The sequence below is a fragment of the Trichosurus vulpecula genome, chromosome 5, assembly GCF_011100635.1.
Source record: "Trichosurus vulpecula isolate mTriVul1 chromosome 5, mTriVul1.pri, whole genome shotgun sequence".
In the NCBI taxonomy this organism is placed as follows: Eukaryota; Metazoa; Chordata; class Mammalia; order Diprotodontia; family Phalangeridae; genus Trichosurus; species Trichosurus vulpecula.
In genome coordinates this window covers 239,004,651-239,021,428 of record NC_050577.1, presented here as the reverse complement: position 1 = coordinate 239,021,428, position 16,778 = coordinate 239,004,651, and positions in this window count along the sequence as shown.

Genomic DNA, 16,778 nt, shown 5'->3' with positions numbered 1-16,778 from the left:
AGAACAATACTGTACTTTAAGAAAATGAACATAATATGTAAGAAGAAACCTGGGAAGATTTCTGTGAATTGATTCAAAATGAAAGAAGAACAAGGAAAACATTATTCACGATGATTAACATAAATGGAAAGATTATAATTATAGTAATGTAATGATAATGAGTAGAGAAAATATGAAATTACATGACATTCTCCTACTTCTGCAGAGGTGGAGGATTATTATAGGGAACACTGCATATGCTGTCAGACTGTTGGTTAATTTTACTGAACTGCTTTTTTAAAAAGTCTCTTTTTGGGGGTTACAAGAAATAGTTGCTTGGTAGGCAAAAGATTCATAGAGATATTTACAGAAATTTTAAAAAAATATGAAAACAACAAAAAGGTGTTTTTTTAAAGTAACATGAAGAAAAAAAGAAATGACGGACTATTTCAGCCTCCTGGGATCCTTCAGTTACTAGCCAGCAATTCCAGTGATCTCCAAGAAGAGGCAATTTGAGGACATTTTTGAAAGATCAAACCAAACAACAATCTGATTGTTCTTCCATCCCACAAAACTAACCAAGGTATAAGCACAGGTATGAACACAAATGGGTGAATGCCGAAATACTCTCAAACCACTTAAGAATTTTAGAGGTTGCCTAAAACCCATTGATCTGCATCAAGCAAAGTCCCTGGGACTTCTAAGAGAACTTTGTTTTCCTTTGTAACAGTACTTGGATTGATTTAGGTCAATTCTTTTGTTTTGGATTTTTTTCTTTACACCTTCAGTTTTATGTCATATTAATATTGGATGATCTTTTCCCCATGACCCTAAATTATCAATGATGTATTGAATTAGTCAAGAAACCTTGAATTGAAATCCCACCTCACATATGACTCTGGGCAAATCTTTTAACTTCTCTTGGTCTCAGTTCCTCAGAATTAAAATGAGGAAATGGGGCTACATTGACCTCTAAAGTCCCTTCAAGCACTAAATTTGATTGATGATCCCTTATAACAACAAAAAACAACCCATAATAATCCAAAATACATGATGCTTAACAAAGTATATGATATCTTTCTCTAGTAGTCATGGATTTAGAGAAAAGAGGGATACATCTGGTCTGGTTAAAATACATCTGATCTATCCCCATCCCCACTAACATCTCTTTTGTTGTCTCCCTCAGCAAAGAGGAGTTAGTAGGTTTCATGACATTTTCCAGAACCATAAGTAATTTTTCAGTTGCTCAATTTTCAACTTCCTTTTAGTGATCATTTCATCTATTCTGTTTTTGTGCATTTTGATCTTCATCTGTTGCTTAGTTAGCTACTCATTAGTTTGTACAAATTTTCCATTTCTCTGAATATCTTCTGTCATCTATTGCATCACAATGTATGGAATTTTTCTATGTTTGATAATTTTAAAATCGAAGAATTCAAGACAGCAACTTGAGCACTCTTTCTAAAATCCAAATGCTCTGGCGGCTCACAATTCCAGGTGATCTGGAACAAGAATCTTTGAAGTTCTAAAACCTAATAGCCCACCAGAGAGAGGGAGAATTTTCAAAGTCAAACTAAATTTTTAATTAGTAAGTTTGCCAACCCTGGAAGTATCCAGAAATAGACTGCATAAGCATCTGTCAGAAAGGTTATAGAGAGAATGCCTACATTAGATGGGAAAATGGACTTGGTGACCTTTTTTCGTAACTCAGAAACTACAATAATAAAATGAGTAGCGTTTATCAAACCCTCTAAAGTTTACAAAATATTTTATATGTATTATCTTACTTGACCCTCACAACAATCCTGAAGGTGAGATCTGTTAGTACTCCTATTTTACAGATTGAAGAAAGTGATACTGATAGAGAGTAAATGACTTGTCCAGAGTCACACAGCTAGTAAATATATGAAGGAGAGTTTAAATTCAGAACTTCTTGATTCCAAGTTCAACACTCTATCTAATGCATGTAGTTTTCTGGGCCTTGCTTATCTTGGCAGTGATGTCTTCAATCTAATGCAAGGTTCTTAATCTGGAGTCCATGATTTAAAAAAAAGTTCAATTTCTAGATGATTTATTCCCTTTGTAATATTATGTATTTCATTTTATGTATTTTAAAACATTATTCTGAGGAGGAATCCATAGGTTTCACAAAAACTTCCAAGAGGCTTATTATACAAAAAAGGTTAACAATTCCAGCTCTGGATATATCCCATCCCCACCCCACTCCCCACATTCCTGTTACTCTTCTTATGTACCTCTTGAATACTTCATATATTTAATTTTTCTTGACGATAACTCCCAGCTACCATGCTTATTGGAATTTATCTGCCTGTGACACCACAGGTATGGAACAAGTTGATTACACCTTAGTAAAATCGTTCATCTCCCTTTAAATCATTTGACCTTTTTCTTCACGAGACTGAAAGTTTATTGTTTGGGACGGGTTTCCATTATGCTGGAGAACTAGAAGAATGACCAAGATCATAGTACCAGAGAAGTTGGGTAAATGGATACCTTTCTACCAGATTACTGAACTCCATCTTCTTGTTGTTCCTAAAGATCACTGTATCCTGTCCTGTCCAGAACCAGTTGTATTTTTGTCTTTCAGGCACTACTGATCTCAATTTGTGGTTATCTCTTTTCTTTGTCCTCCTCCTCATGCCATATCTTACAAGGGTCCAAAGTTAAAAGCCTTCCCTTGGGTGAACTAAGATGGGCCCATAATGAAAGGCCTAGTGCTTTTATCGGAAGTGGCTGGTAGAAATCTCCAAGTGCCTCAAAAGTAGCTATATAGGGCTGAGAAAAATCCCAAAGGTCCCACTCAACTTTAAAATTCTATCCCAGAGGACTGCAAATTGGCCGATGTTTTGCTCCAAGAAAAAAAAAGAAAGAAAAGATAAAATGGATGATACTGGAAGAGTACTTTCTATTCATACCTGGGAAGATATCAGAACTGTCTGAGTTAGTGCAATAGCCTCCCAATTAGTCCCCCTGCCTCCACTCTCTCCTTTCACCAATCTGTCTTTCCCGGGGCTGGCACAATGATATTTCTAGACTCTAGCTCTGACCTTGTCACTATGCTGTTTAAGCTCTCTATTACCACTAAAATAAAGTATAAACTATTCCATTTACATACAAAGCCCTTCACAATTGGGCACCTGCCTACCTTTCTAGGATCTTTATACAATACTTTCCTCCACTTACCCTTATGGCCCAATCCAACTGTTCTCCTTACTGTCCCAGACATGTGGCATGCCAGTTTATATAGCTATAGCTTTACACGAGCTATCACCTCCCTGTTTCTGGATGATACACATTCTTCACTTCTTCCTCGAAGAATCTGTAGCTTCTTTCCAAGGTAAGTTCAATTGCTACCTCCTACATAAAATGCTTTCCAAGTCCCCCATCCAGAATCTTACTCAAAAAACCCCTCATATTTAGTACATGTTCGTATACATATGCATATATACTATTTGTGTGTACAAATGTCTAGCAGACATCTTAAACTCAACATTATCCAAAACCTAATTATCTTACTCCCTAAACTCTCCCTTTCTCCAAACTTCCCTATTACTGTGGGGGATGACACTATTTCCTGAGTACCACTGGCTTACAATGTTGTCATCCTCCTTGAATCCTCATTCTTTCTCCCACTCCATGTCGAATCTGTGACCAAGACATATTGATTTCGCCTTTGCAGTATCTCTAGAATATGCTCCCTTCTTTCCTTTGACACTCCCAGCATTCTGGTATTCTCACCACCTCACACCTGAACTATTAATAGTCTACTAGTGGGTCAGCCTGCCTCAAGTCTTTCCCTATTCCAATCTATCTTCCATTTAGCCACTAAAGTGATTATCCTCAAACTTGGGTCTGACCATGTCACTCCCTATTCAACCTCCAATGGCTTCCTATTGCCCCTAGGGTCAAATACAAATTCCTCCGTTTGGCCTTTAAAACCCTTCATAAGCTAACCCCCTCCTACCTTCCCTATTTTCTTTTTCTTTACTCCTAACCATGTACTATTTAATCCACTGATATTGATCTCTTGCCTATTCCACAATTTTAAAAAAAAGATACTCTATTTTTCATCTCTAGGCATTTTCTCTGGCTGCCCCCTTGCTTGGAAGGCTCTCCCTCCTCATCTTCACCTACTGACTTCCCTGGCTTCCTTTAAGAACCAGCTAAAATTACTTTTTCTATAGGAAGCCTTTCTCAACCTCCTTTATCTTGATTACATTTCATATTTCCTATTGATCTTGTATAGATAATTTTATATATTTCTTCATTGTCTTCCCCATTAGATTATAAGCTCCCTGAGGGAAGAGACTATCTTTTGCCTCCTTTTGTATATTAGCACTTAAAACCTGAAGTAGGTACTTAATAAATGTTTATTGGCTGATTTCTATATTATGAACACACATTGTTTTTCCTCCTGAGGAGACTATCTAGGCCAGGGTTGGGGAACCTGTGGCCTTGAGGCCACTTGTGGCCTTCTAGGTCCTCAGGTATGGCCTTTTGACTGAGTCCAAGTTTTATAGAACAAATTCTTTTATTAAGGGGATTTATTATTTGAAGTTTGGATTTAGTCAAATGGCCACACTTGAGGGCCACATGTGGTCTTAAGACCACAGGTTCCCCACCTATGATAGGCCATGCTTATAGTACTGTGGGCACTCATGTATTCATTCACCCTCCTGGATCACCACAGAAGCTTTAACTTGCTCCATTTCGAACCTAGACAGATTTTCCTCTCTCTAGGCCGTTTAGGGGTCCCTCCCTCATTTCTGGGAGCACACTATATTGGCGCCAGACAGCATGAACATGAAATTAGCTTTAGCCCTTCTGCAATACAGAATTCCTAAATTCAATACCTTGCTCTTCAGCATCCCCAAGAGCAAGAATAACAGGCATGTGGCACAATGCCCAGTTTTGTTTCCATACTTCCTACATACTTATCTGTATTCATGTTGTGTATTTACCCACCAGGAGAATGTAATCTCCTTGATAGAAGAGACTGTTTCATTTTAACTTGGTATCTTTAAACCCTAGCACAATTCTTAGCACATATAGTTGATGCTAAATAAATGCTTATTGTCTTATAGACAGAACAAAACTTTAAACAATTTAATTTACTATAACCTAGATGAGCAATATCTCGATTAAAAATTTCTCAAGATGAGGGGCGGAGCCAAGATGGCGGCTGGAAAGCAGGGACCAGCCTGAGCTCCCTGCCGAGCCCCTCCAAAAACCTATAAAAAATGGCTCTGAACCAATTCTAGAACAGCAGAACCCACAGAACAGCAGAGGGAAGCAGGGCTCCAGCCCAGGACACCCTGGATGGTCTCTGGGTGAGGTCTATTCCACACGGAGCTGGGAGCTGGGAACGGAGTGGAGCAGAGCCCAGCCTGAGCGGCGTGGACCATCCAGACCAGAAGCCGGGCGGAGGGGGCCCTAGCGCCCTGAATATGTGAGCTGCGGCAGTTATGAGACTTCTCAACCCACAAACACCAAAGACTGCAGAGAAGGTTAGTGGGAAAAGCTGCGGGAGTGGAAGGAGTTCGCAGTTCGGCTTCCAGCCCCGGGGGCAGCGGAGGTGGGGCAGCTACAGCTGTTGTTACTTCCGGCTCCAGGCCCACCTGGTGGGAGGAATTAAGTGGCGGATCAGAGCAGGGGTGCACAGCCTGCCGAAGATCTGAGCCCAGTTCGGGTTGGGGGTCCTTGGGGAAGGAGCAGTGCTGGTGCGGCAGAGCTGGCACCTCCCCTCCAAACGTGGAACATAGAACTCATTAGTCTACAAGCAGTCATACCCCACTGAAAAACTCAAAGGTCAAGTTAGTTTGCTGGGATTATGGCCAGGCAGCGAAAACGCACCGAGATTCAGTCTCTGACTCTGCATTCTTTCTTTGCTGACAAAGAAGACCTAAACATACAGACAGAAGAAATTAATAAAGTCAAAGAGCCTACAACAGAAACCTCCAAGAAAAACATGAACTGGTCCCAGGCCATGGAAGAGCTCAAAAAGGATTTGGAAAAGCAAGTTAGAGAAGTAGAGGAAAAATTGGGAAGAGAAATGAGAAGGATGTCAAATAAATAAATTTAAATAAAAAAAAATAAAAATAAATAAAAATAAAAATAAAAAAAAAATTTCTCAAGATATTCCAGCTTATCAGTGGCTTTACTAAAATATGGTATTCAAGATGAACCCAGTGCTCTAGATATGGCCCAACTAGAACAGATGTATCAGTTCCCTCACATGGGATAATATTCCTCTTTTAAAGGTATTTTCTTTATGGGTTATTTCTGTAACATCAGCATTGTAAAGAAGACTTACGAACAATAGACATCTGTGATTCCAGTGGAGAGATACTATAACATACTATCTACCTCCCATGAGAGAAGAGATGAATTCTGAGTGCAGAATGAGACATACTCACTCACGCAAACATGGACCACATATATACACAAACTCTTCTAAACATCTGGATATTATTTTTTTTTATGTTAATTCATATTTTTTTTATTTTTTTAAATGCAATTTATTTATTTAACATATTTGGTTTTCAGCATTGATTTTCACAACATTTTGAATTACAAATTTTCTCCCCATTTCTACCCTCCCCCCCACTCCAAGATGGCTTATATTCTGGTTGCCCTGTTCCCCAGTCAGCCCTCCCCGCTATCACCCCCCTCCCATCTCATCCCCTTTTCCCTTCCTTTCTTGTAGGGCAAGATAAATTTCTACGCCCCATTGCCTGTGTATCTTATATTTTAGTTGCATACAAAAACTTTTTTTGTTTTTGAACATCTGATTTTAAAACTTTGAGTTCCAAATTCTCTTCCCTCTTCCCTTCCCACCCACCCTCCCTAAGAAGTTGAGCAATTCAACCTAGGCCACACATGTATTATTATGTATAACCCTTCCACAATACTCATGTTGTGAAAGGCTAACTACATTTTGCTCCTTCCCAACCCATCCAGCTTTATTGAATTTTCTCCCTTGACCCTGCCCCCTTTCCAAAGTGTTTGTTTTTGATTACCTCCACCCCCATCTGCCCTCCCCTGCATCATCCCCCCGCCTTTTATTTTTTTTTTTATCTTCCTCCCTCTTCTTTCCTGTGGGGTAAGATACCCAACTGAGTATGTATGGTATTCCCCCTCAGGCCAAATCTGATGAGAGCAAGGTTCACTCTTTCCCCCCTCACCTGCCCTCTCCCCTCCTCCCATAGAACTGCTTCCTCTTGCCACCTTTATGTGAGATAATCCACTCCATTCTATCTCTCCCTATCTCCCTCTCTCAGTATGTTACTCTCTCATCCCTTAATTTCATTTTATTTCTTTTAGATATCTTCCCTTCATCTTCAACTCACCCTGTGTCTGCTCTCTCTCTTTTACATATATATATATATACATACATATATATATACATATACATATAAACACATATATACATATCTATACACATGCATACACATACATACATATACACATAGATATATACATAACAACACATTCACTTATATATATACATAAACATATACATATATATATATATATATATATATATATATATATATATATATATATATATATATATATATATATATATACACACATGCATATTCCCTTCAACTACCCTAATACTGAGGTCTCATGAATCATACTCATCATCTTTCCATGTAGGAATGTAAACAAAACAGTTCAACTTTAGTAAGTCCCTTGCAATTTCCGTTTCTTGATTACCATTTCATGCTTCTCTTGATTCTTGTGTTTGAAAGTGAAATTTTCTATTCAGTTCTGGTCTTTTCACTGAGAAAGCTTGAAAGTCCTCTATTTTATTGAAAATCCATATTTTGCCTTGGAACATGATACTCAGTTTTGCTGGGTAGGTCATTCTAGGTTTTAATCCAGCTCCATTGACCTCCGGAATATCGCATTCCAAGCCCTTCGATCTCTTAATGTAGAAGCTGCCAGATCTTGGGTTATTTTGATTGGGTTTCCACAATACTCAAATTGTTTCTTTCTGGCTGCTTGCAGTATTTTCTCCTTGATCTGGGAGCTCTGGAATTTGGCAACAATATTCCTCGGAGGTTTCTTTTTGGGATCTATTTGAGGAGGCGATCGATGCATTCTTTCGATTTCTATTTTGCCCTGTGGCTCTAGAATATCAGGGCAGTTCTCCTTGATAATTTCCTGAAAGATGGTATCTAGGCTCTTTTTTTGATCATGACTTTCAGGTAGTCCAATAATTTTTAAATTATCTCTCCTGGATCTATTTTCCAGGTCAGTGGTTTTTCCAAGGAGATATTTCACATTGTCTTCCATTTTTTCATTCCTTTGGTTCTGTTTTATAATATCCTGATTTCTCATAAAGTCACTAGCTTCCACTTGCTCCAATCTAATTTTTAAAGTAGTATTTTCTTCAGTGGTCTTTTGGACCTCCTTTTCCATTTGGCTAATTCTGCCTTTCAAGGCATTCTTCTCCTCATTGGCTTTTTGGAGCTCTTTTGCCATTTGAGTTAGTCTGTTTTTTAAGGTGTTGTTTTCTTCAGTGTATTTTTCAGTATTTTTTTGGGTCTCCTTTAGCAAGTCATTGACTTGTTTTTCATGGTTTTCTCGCATCCTTCTCATTTCTCTTCCCAATTTTTCCTCTACTTCTCTAACTTGCTTTTCCAAATCCTTTTTGAGTTCTTCTATGGCCTGGGGCCAGTTCATGTTTTTCTTGGAGGCTTTGGTTGTAGGCTCTATGACTTTGTTGTCTTCTTTAGGCTGTATGTTTTGGTCTTCTTTGTCACCAAAGAAAGAATCCAAAGTCTGAGACTGAATCTGGGCGCGTTTTCGCTGCCTGGCCATATTCCCAACCAACTAACTTGACCCTTGAGTTTTTCAGTGGGGTATGACTGCTTGTAGACTAATGAGTTCTATGTTCTACGTTTGGGGGGGAGGTGCCAGCTCTGTCAGAGCCGCACTCCTCCTTCCCCAAAGACCCCCAGTCCAGACTGGGCTTAGATCTTCAGCAGGCTGTTGCACTCCTGCTCTGATCCGCCACTTAATTCCTCCCACCAGGTGGGCCTGGAGCCAGAAGTAACAACAGCTGTAGCTGCCCCACCTCCGCTGCCCCCGGGGCTGGAAGCCGAACTGCGAACTCCTTCCACTCCCGCAGCTTTTCCCACTAACCTTCTCCGCAGTCTTTGGTGTTTGTGGGTCGAGGGGTCTGGTAACTGCCGCAGCTCACATATTCAGGGCGCTAGGGCCCCCTCCGCCCGGCTTCTGGTCTGGATGGTCCACGCCGCTCAGGCTGGGCTCTGCTCCACTCCGTTCCCAGCTCCCAGCTCCGTGTGGAATAGACCTCACCCAGAGACCATCCAGGGTGTCCTGGGCTGGAGCCCTGCTTCCCTATGCTGTTCTGTGGGTTCTGCCGTTCTAGAATTGGTTCAGAGCCATTTTTATAGGTTTTTGGAGGGACTCGGGTAGGGAGCTCACTCTAGTCCGTGCTTACCAGCTGCCATCTTGGCTCCGCCCCTCACATCTGGATATTATTGCATCTTATTTTGTCCTTTTGTAGTAATGGTAGCAGAAGCAACATGATGTACTGGATAGAATGTTGGGCTTAAAATAAGGAAGATACAGATTTGAATTCCACTTCCAACAAACTAGCTGTATGACCATGGACAGATAATTTAGCTTCTCAATGCTCCCAGGAAAGTCTTTAAGATTTTAAGTTGCAGCTGAATTGTTGATATGGATTTGGGGAAGAAAGCATTTCCATAACTATGATGTTCCCACATTCTTGGAATTACAAACCCAAGATCACTTATCTCCCCACCTTAAAATACAGGTAAATAAAATTAATAGCTAGTTCTGATCACACAATTGCCTGGTTTAATTCAATTTGACACATTTTTTAAACTCCCAGTCTGTTAACAATAGATCACTTGGTGCTTCAGTATAATAGATGAGTATGACATAGTTTATCAACCTAGCAACACAAATAAATATAATAAAATGGGTAATTGGCTCCTTTGAATACATAAGTATCCTTTTTGTCTATAGGAGCCACAGATTATGAACTAGTATTATTATACATATACCAAATGCTATAAAATCTAAATTCATAAACGAAAGCTAATTGAATTTTAAAAAGCCACAGATGGCACATAATTGGTGAAGACTATGCAATTGTTTTTCTCTCAGAGATGCATAAATATATCAACAAGAGGGTTTAAAAAGAAAATCTAGAACAGAACAAATTATTAAAGAATTTGGAGCTGAAAGACACACTCGTTTTTTTTTTAAATAGCAATAGTAAAGAACACACATTTCTCAAAACCATGCCAAATCAAATATATAAATATACATATATACATTTATATGTTTAAACACAATACACACACACACACACACACACACACACACACACACACATGCACATGCTGTAATGGCAAGCAAAGTGGAACTTTTCACTGTTTTTTTTCATTTGGAGTGCTTCTCGGCACTAAGACAATCAAGTGCCTTTGATTGAGTTTTGCCTTTGATTGAATCAAGAGTCTTTGATGACCTGCTTAAGTCACAAGAAAGCCTAAGTCACATGAGTTTGAGTTATATGGTTGTGACGCCCTCTGTGGGCTGACCCTGAAGAAGTATATACCTATATACCTATATATATATATATATATATATATATATATATATATATAGGTATATATATAGGTATATATATATATATATATATATATATATATATATATATATATATATAGGTATATATATATAGGTATATATATATAGGTATATATATATATATATATATATATATATATATATATATATATATATATATATATATATATATATATATATACTCTGACATTACCATTTTGCTTGAGGAGGCTCCCTCATTGGAAAAGTGTTTGTGTGATTTGGCCAGACAAGATCCTGGGTTGCCGTTAAGGGGCCCTCCGACTTTGATAACCCAGATGTTGGTGTTTCTCTCTCTGGTAACTATGTATGTATTGCTATGGACAGACAGAAGCCATCTCTGCTGATTTATTTGCTCTTTTTTATATAATTTCTGCTTGTAATTTCTGTTTGTGTTTTCTCTGAAATTCAGGGTGCTGACTTTTACCCCTGAACCAAGTGAACAATATATGAATGTCTAATTAATGAGAGATTATAAATCCCTTAAAGTGGCTTTCCTTAGAAAAGCAGATCAAAGAGCCTGTGATAGCAGCTCTCCTGTACGCTGGTGTTATTGTCCTTACACCTCCATAGCAGCTGCAAGCAGCATTGTTGTTAAACTTACACACACACACACACCATTTTTGAGACTACAGAGAAATTATAGGTGAATATAAAAAGCAGTATTACTAAAGATAGCCTTTTATAGACCATCTGGTAATAACACGACAAATAACACAAGGAACACAATAGATATGGACATGAACAGAAATTTAATAAACTCTGAATAAGGAGCAGATCCTATATAACACAAACAATTAATAGTTGTAAAAACAGAATGGTAATAATAGTTAATATTTTTTCATAACATTTTAAGCTTGCAGAGTACATGTATCATATCTTTTGATAATGAGATAAATTTTCTGGCATTTAGTTAAAGTCATCCTTATAAAGAAAAATACTTATCTAAAAAAATTAGAAATACATAAAAAGTGAGGATTAATTTACTTAGTATACAATTTTAAAAATGAGAATACTGTCTGCACATGTTAAAAACTGAATTTGAAAAAATAGAGCCTAGTAAAAAAAGAGAGACAGACAGAGACAGAGTCAGAAGGGGAGGGGGGGGGAGAGAGAGAGTGACAGAGAGACAGAGACAGAGAAACAGACACAGAGAAACACAGAGATAGAGACAAAGAGACACAGAGACAGAGACAAAGAGACACAGAGACAGACAGACAGAGACAAAGAGACACAAAGGCAGAGAGAGACAGGGAGAGAGGCAGAGCCAGAGAGACACCCAGAAACAGAGATAGATACAGAGAGAAGACACACACAGACACACACAGAAGAGAGACACAGGGAGAGAGAGAGATGGACAGAGGAGATGGACAGAGAGAGAGAGTGAGAGATGGACAGAGAGAGACAGACAGAGAGAGAGAGAGCCGGACAGAGAGAGAGAGACAGACACAGAGAGAGATGGACAGAGAGAGAGACAGAGACAGAGAGAGACAGAGAGAGGCAGAGAGGGACAGAGAGACACAGAGACAGAGAGGGTCACACAGAGACACAGAGAAAGACACGTAGAGACAGAGACAGAGAAAGACAGACACACAGAGACACAGAGAGAGACACAGACACAGAGAGAGAGACACACACACAGAGACACACAGAAACAGAGACCAAGAGAGAGAAACCGAGAGAGACACACAGAGACAGACACAAAGAGACACAGAGACACACAGAGACACACAGAGAGAGGAGAGAGACCAAGAGAGAGGGAGAGACAGAGAGACAGACAGAGACAGAGAGAGACCCCACAGGCACTGTTAGGAAACCACTCTGGTAGGGAATAATCAGAAAAAGGAGTAAAGATTTGCTAGGCCCCAAGAAAGGGATGATGTAGAAAGTGATGGGCTTGATGAGTCTTCAACTTAAGGAGTTCTCTACTGCATCCAATATCCTCTTACCTTGGAGAACTTTGGAAGAGAATATAGGTCTGTGAGTCCACACAGAGAGATTAGAAGGGTGAAGTCTCAAAATAGCTCTCCTAGATTTCATTAATATTAAACAAAGACTCTCACTGACTTTTGATTAGGCTTTCAATGGGAGATAAGGAAGGGGAAAAATGTGAGATACTCTTTCTCTCTCTCTCTCTCTCTCTCTCTCTCTCTCTCTCTCTCTCTGCCTTCACATCTATGGCCAGGTTAGAGATTACAGAGTTAAAAACAGAGATGAAGAGGAAAGAAATATTTTCCCCTGGTTTGTAGAAATGTATGGCATTACAAACTAGAGAATAAAAATGTAATAGAAAAGCAAAATCTTCACGCCATAAATTTCCAAAGTATGGTAACTGTTAAAACACTTTGGTGGATTTGGGGGTTTTGCGATTAGAATTAAGATTAAGCACCAACAACACACATCTTTCTCCACTTTCTGGAGGTAAATAAATGTATTGTTCTTGTAGAATTAGATTTCATCTACTCAGAGAACAAGCATAACTGGAGCTAGTGTGAAATGATTCAACAGAATTCAAGTGTTCAGGTAAATTATTAGCAAAGTCTCTTAAACTGAAATAGACTATGCAGTAAAATGTTAGAATAGAATATGATCAAGAAAAAGATGAGATGGACCTAAAAAAATACAGAGAGAAATGAAGAATCATAGTGGAAAATGAAAGGTTAGTTTCTAAGTTGTAGGGTTTAATCAAAGTCCACTGGAGGCATACAAATGGAAAAAGGAAGAAAGTTTCTGAATAGGTTGAAGAAGAGCTTGATTCTGTTGAGATAAGGATATTAGAAACTTTTAGAGAAAATGCACATTAGTGATTTCTGACAGCACTCTGTCCTTGAAAGACCATTCAAAGGGCATACCCCAATCCTTAGAACCTCTTGAACTCCAAAGGAGGGGAGGATGAGAATATGAGTCTGTTAGGTGAAGCACCTTCATATCTTTTGTCTTGGGCTTCCTAGGGTTAAAACTGCAAAGAATAGTAAGAATCTCAGGATGAAAGGTGAGGCATAAATTTTAATCACCCTCAAAGTATCCAGGTGGGCTTATGGTGAAACATAATGGAATTGGTTTGATTCATTGCAATTTTAAAGAAACCAAAAAAAAAGTTATGTGAAGGTGAGAGTGTCACAATTTTTTTTGAAAGTGGGCTCACTTAAACCTATAGGCACTGACATTTAAAATGTTGGCAACTAATGGCCCTTGGGAAAATTGAGATTTTACATGTTACCAGTAGTGATTATAAATCCAGACTTATTTTGGTGGAGATTTTTGCTAAAACTAAATCATAATGTGTTCTCATTTAAAGTGAGATGTATTCTCCTATTAGGTTAATTGTGGTAAATAAGAATTTAACAAAAAAAATACATTTGCTATTTAACAAAGGCTATTTCCTGGGAAAATACAAGAATCAGTAAACCCAAATTCAAATCTGGTCTCAGAAATTTATTAGCCATGTCAGTTTCCTAATTTGTAAAGGGGATAATAGACACATCCAACTCCCAGAGTTATTGTGAGTCTCAAATGACATAATAATTGTAAAGTGCTTAGTCCAGATCCTGGAGTATAGTAAGTCCCAAATAAATGTTAGTAGATGTTAAGTACTTTATTTTGGTCTTAAATTCAATCAGTACAGAATGCCAGAGGTGATAAAATTAATGGTTTTCTACGTAACATTGCTTGAAATGTATTCAACTGAAATTTCATGTGACTGATTGCGATTTGTCTTTTGTACTCGAAGAAGATCAATGACATAATATTGGGTTCAAGGTACAATATGTTGGAATGTGGCTAATCTATCCAAAATGAGCTCAGAAGGCTGCACCACAAGTAGGGCACAAATAGTCCATTTAAACATTGAGGATAGAGACATTTCTAGATTTGCACGTCTGACTGGCAATAAGTTTTGTTTCACGTTTTAAGTGTATGAAATTGTTTTAATTACTATTGAGTTTCTGATTTTTTCTTATATTGTAAAATTTGGGAAACCATTGTATCAGAAATGCTGTTAGAAAAGTAACTTCTCTTAGGTTGGATGCTGTTAGTATATGAATTGAACTGTTAAAAGAATGTGGTAAAAATGTTTGAAAACTTTTAAAACTTAATGTGTTATATTTATTTTAAAGTGGTTAATATATTAAAGACTGAGTTTCATCTGAGATTATTTGGCTACCACCAATAAAAATATAAAATTTTATCTGGTAAAAAAATACTATGTATTGTAGTTATATCTTCAAACCGTCTTAGTAAAGACTAGACCTTAGATTCAAAGATTTCATTTTGCAAAAGGGATAAGCAGTCAATGTGGTTATATTAGTCTGGAGGCTTATAGTGGCCAGAATTTTTCTGGTGTCTTAAGTCAATTATCATATATTCACTGCAAGGGTAAAACTCCAGAATGTGGTTATTCTTAACTTATAAATGAAGGGTTAATAAAATGTACTTACATGCTCACTATTAGCTGTTATTGAAACATGAGAAAAATAATAATAACCTAACCCTAAGTTGTGATTGGTGAAATTTTGGTATGTGAAGTAAACATCTCTTGGGACTGTAATTTGACATTTTTCTGAGGTTTGATTTCAGGTACGATTGTCTGAATTGTCACAAAACCAATAGTACACAATTTAAGGGGAATGTCACTGTTGCCCAAAGGGAGGGAGATCTGGAAGCTGATAAAGGTGGATGTCTGGTTCCTGGGAAAAGTTAATGTGATGACCTTTCATAAACAAAAGGTAGGATCCTTTTGACTCAGTTTCCCATTGGGCTATTTACATTTCTGAACAAGAAATTTTCCCATTTGGCTAATTTTTAGCCTGATTATGATACCTTGTGAATAATGTGGAACTTTGCTATGTGATTGGCCGTTAATTAGTCCATGTCTTAACCTTGCTTAACCTTTGGGTAAAGAGCCCAATTAGCCTGCAAGTGAGTGCTTACTCCACTTAGGTCTAACCCCTTCACCTGAGGGCAACTCTCAACAATATTGTAAAGGGGAGACACTAATCCCACTTCCCCACTGAAAAGCCTACTGATCATGATTTTTTTACCTTTACATATAAATTATTTTACTTCCATCCATAAAAAAAAAAAACAGCTCATGGTTGCACTTATATGGCAGGCCCCAGTCTATTTGATGCCTTGAGGTGCCATTAAACTCCTTTTGTCTTAAAAAAGAGAACAGTTCTTGTAATTTAATATTTCTATTTTTTGCCAAACTTACTAAAATGGTGATTCAGTGGATATTATTTATAGAGATATAAACAAAGTGTCTTATAATTTATCTCATGCTATTCTCTATATTAAAAATGGAAAGGTAGCACAATTAAGTAGATTTTTAACTGTTTAAATAGACTGCAAGAGTGAACAAGAATCGAGTTCAATGTCAGCTTGGAATGAAGTCTTTAATGGTATGTCATTAGTGATCTTTGATCCTATGCTTTTTATTTTTTTTAACCAATGACTTGGATAAAAGCATAGAGAGATAATTATCCAATTTTCAGATGGCAAATCTTGAAGAGATAGCTATGATATTAGATGTGAGAGGTATGATCTGAAAAATATCTTCACTATAGCATTGTGCCAAATTAATAAAATAAAAATTTATGAAATTAAAAATTATTTTCTTGGATTAAAAAGTCATAAGTACACAGACTAGAAAGAATAGCTAGAGGTCATTGAAAAAAAATCCATGAGTTTTAGTGGTCAACGAGCTCATTTTCAGGGTGATATGACACACCAAAAAGCTGGTGTCATGTGGGCTACTTTAATGGTCACATATTCTAGAAATAAAGGTTTTAAGGTTCCAGTTCATTCTTTAATGGTCATTCAACATTAGCAGTATCATGTTCAGCTCTGAGCATAGTTTGGGAAAATCTTTGATAATTCAGAGAGTATCTAAGGCATGCCCACTAGAGCCATGAAGGGCTTTTAATTAATCTCATATTGATAGGTTGATGGAATTGGACACGTTTTTCATCGTGTGTTGGCAACCAAAAATGGACTCCTTAGCACTTAGTCAACAAGTGCCCTTGACTAATTTGGCTTTTTCCCCTGAACTGAATGCTGTTTGTATGTTGGACTGGAGTAAGCTTGTCAGCCCCTTCACCTTG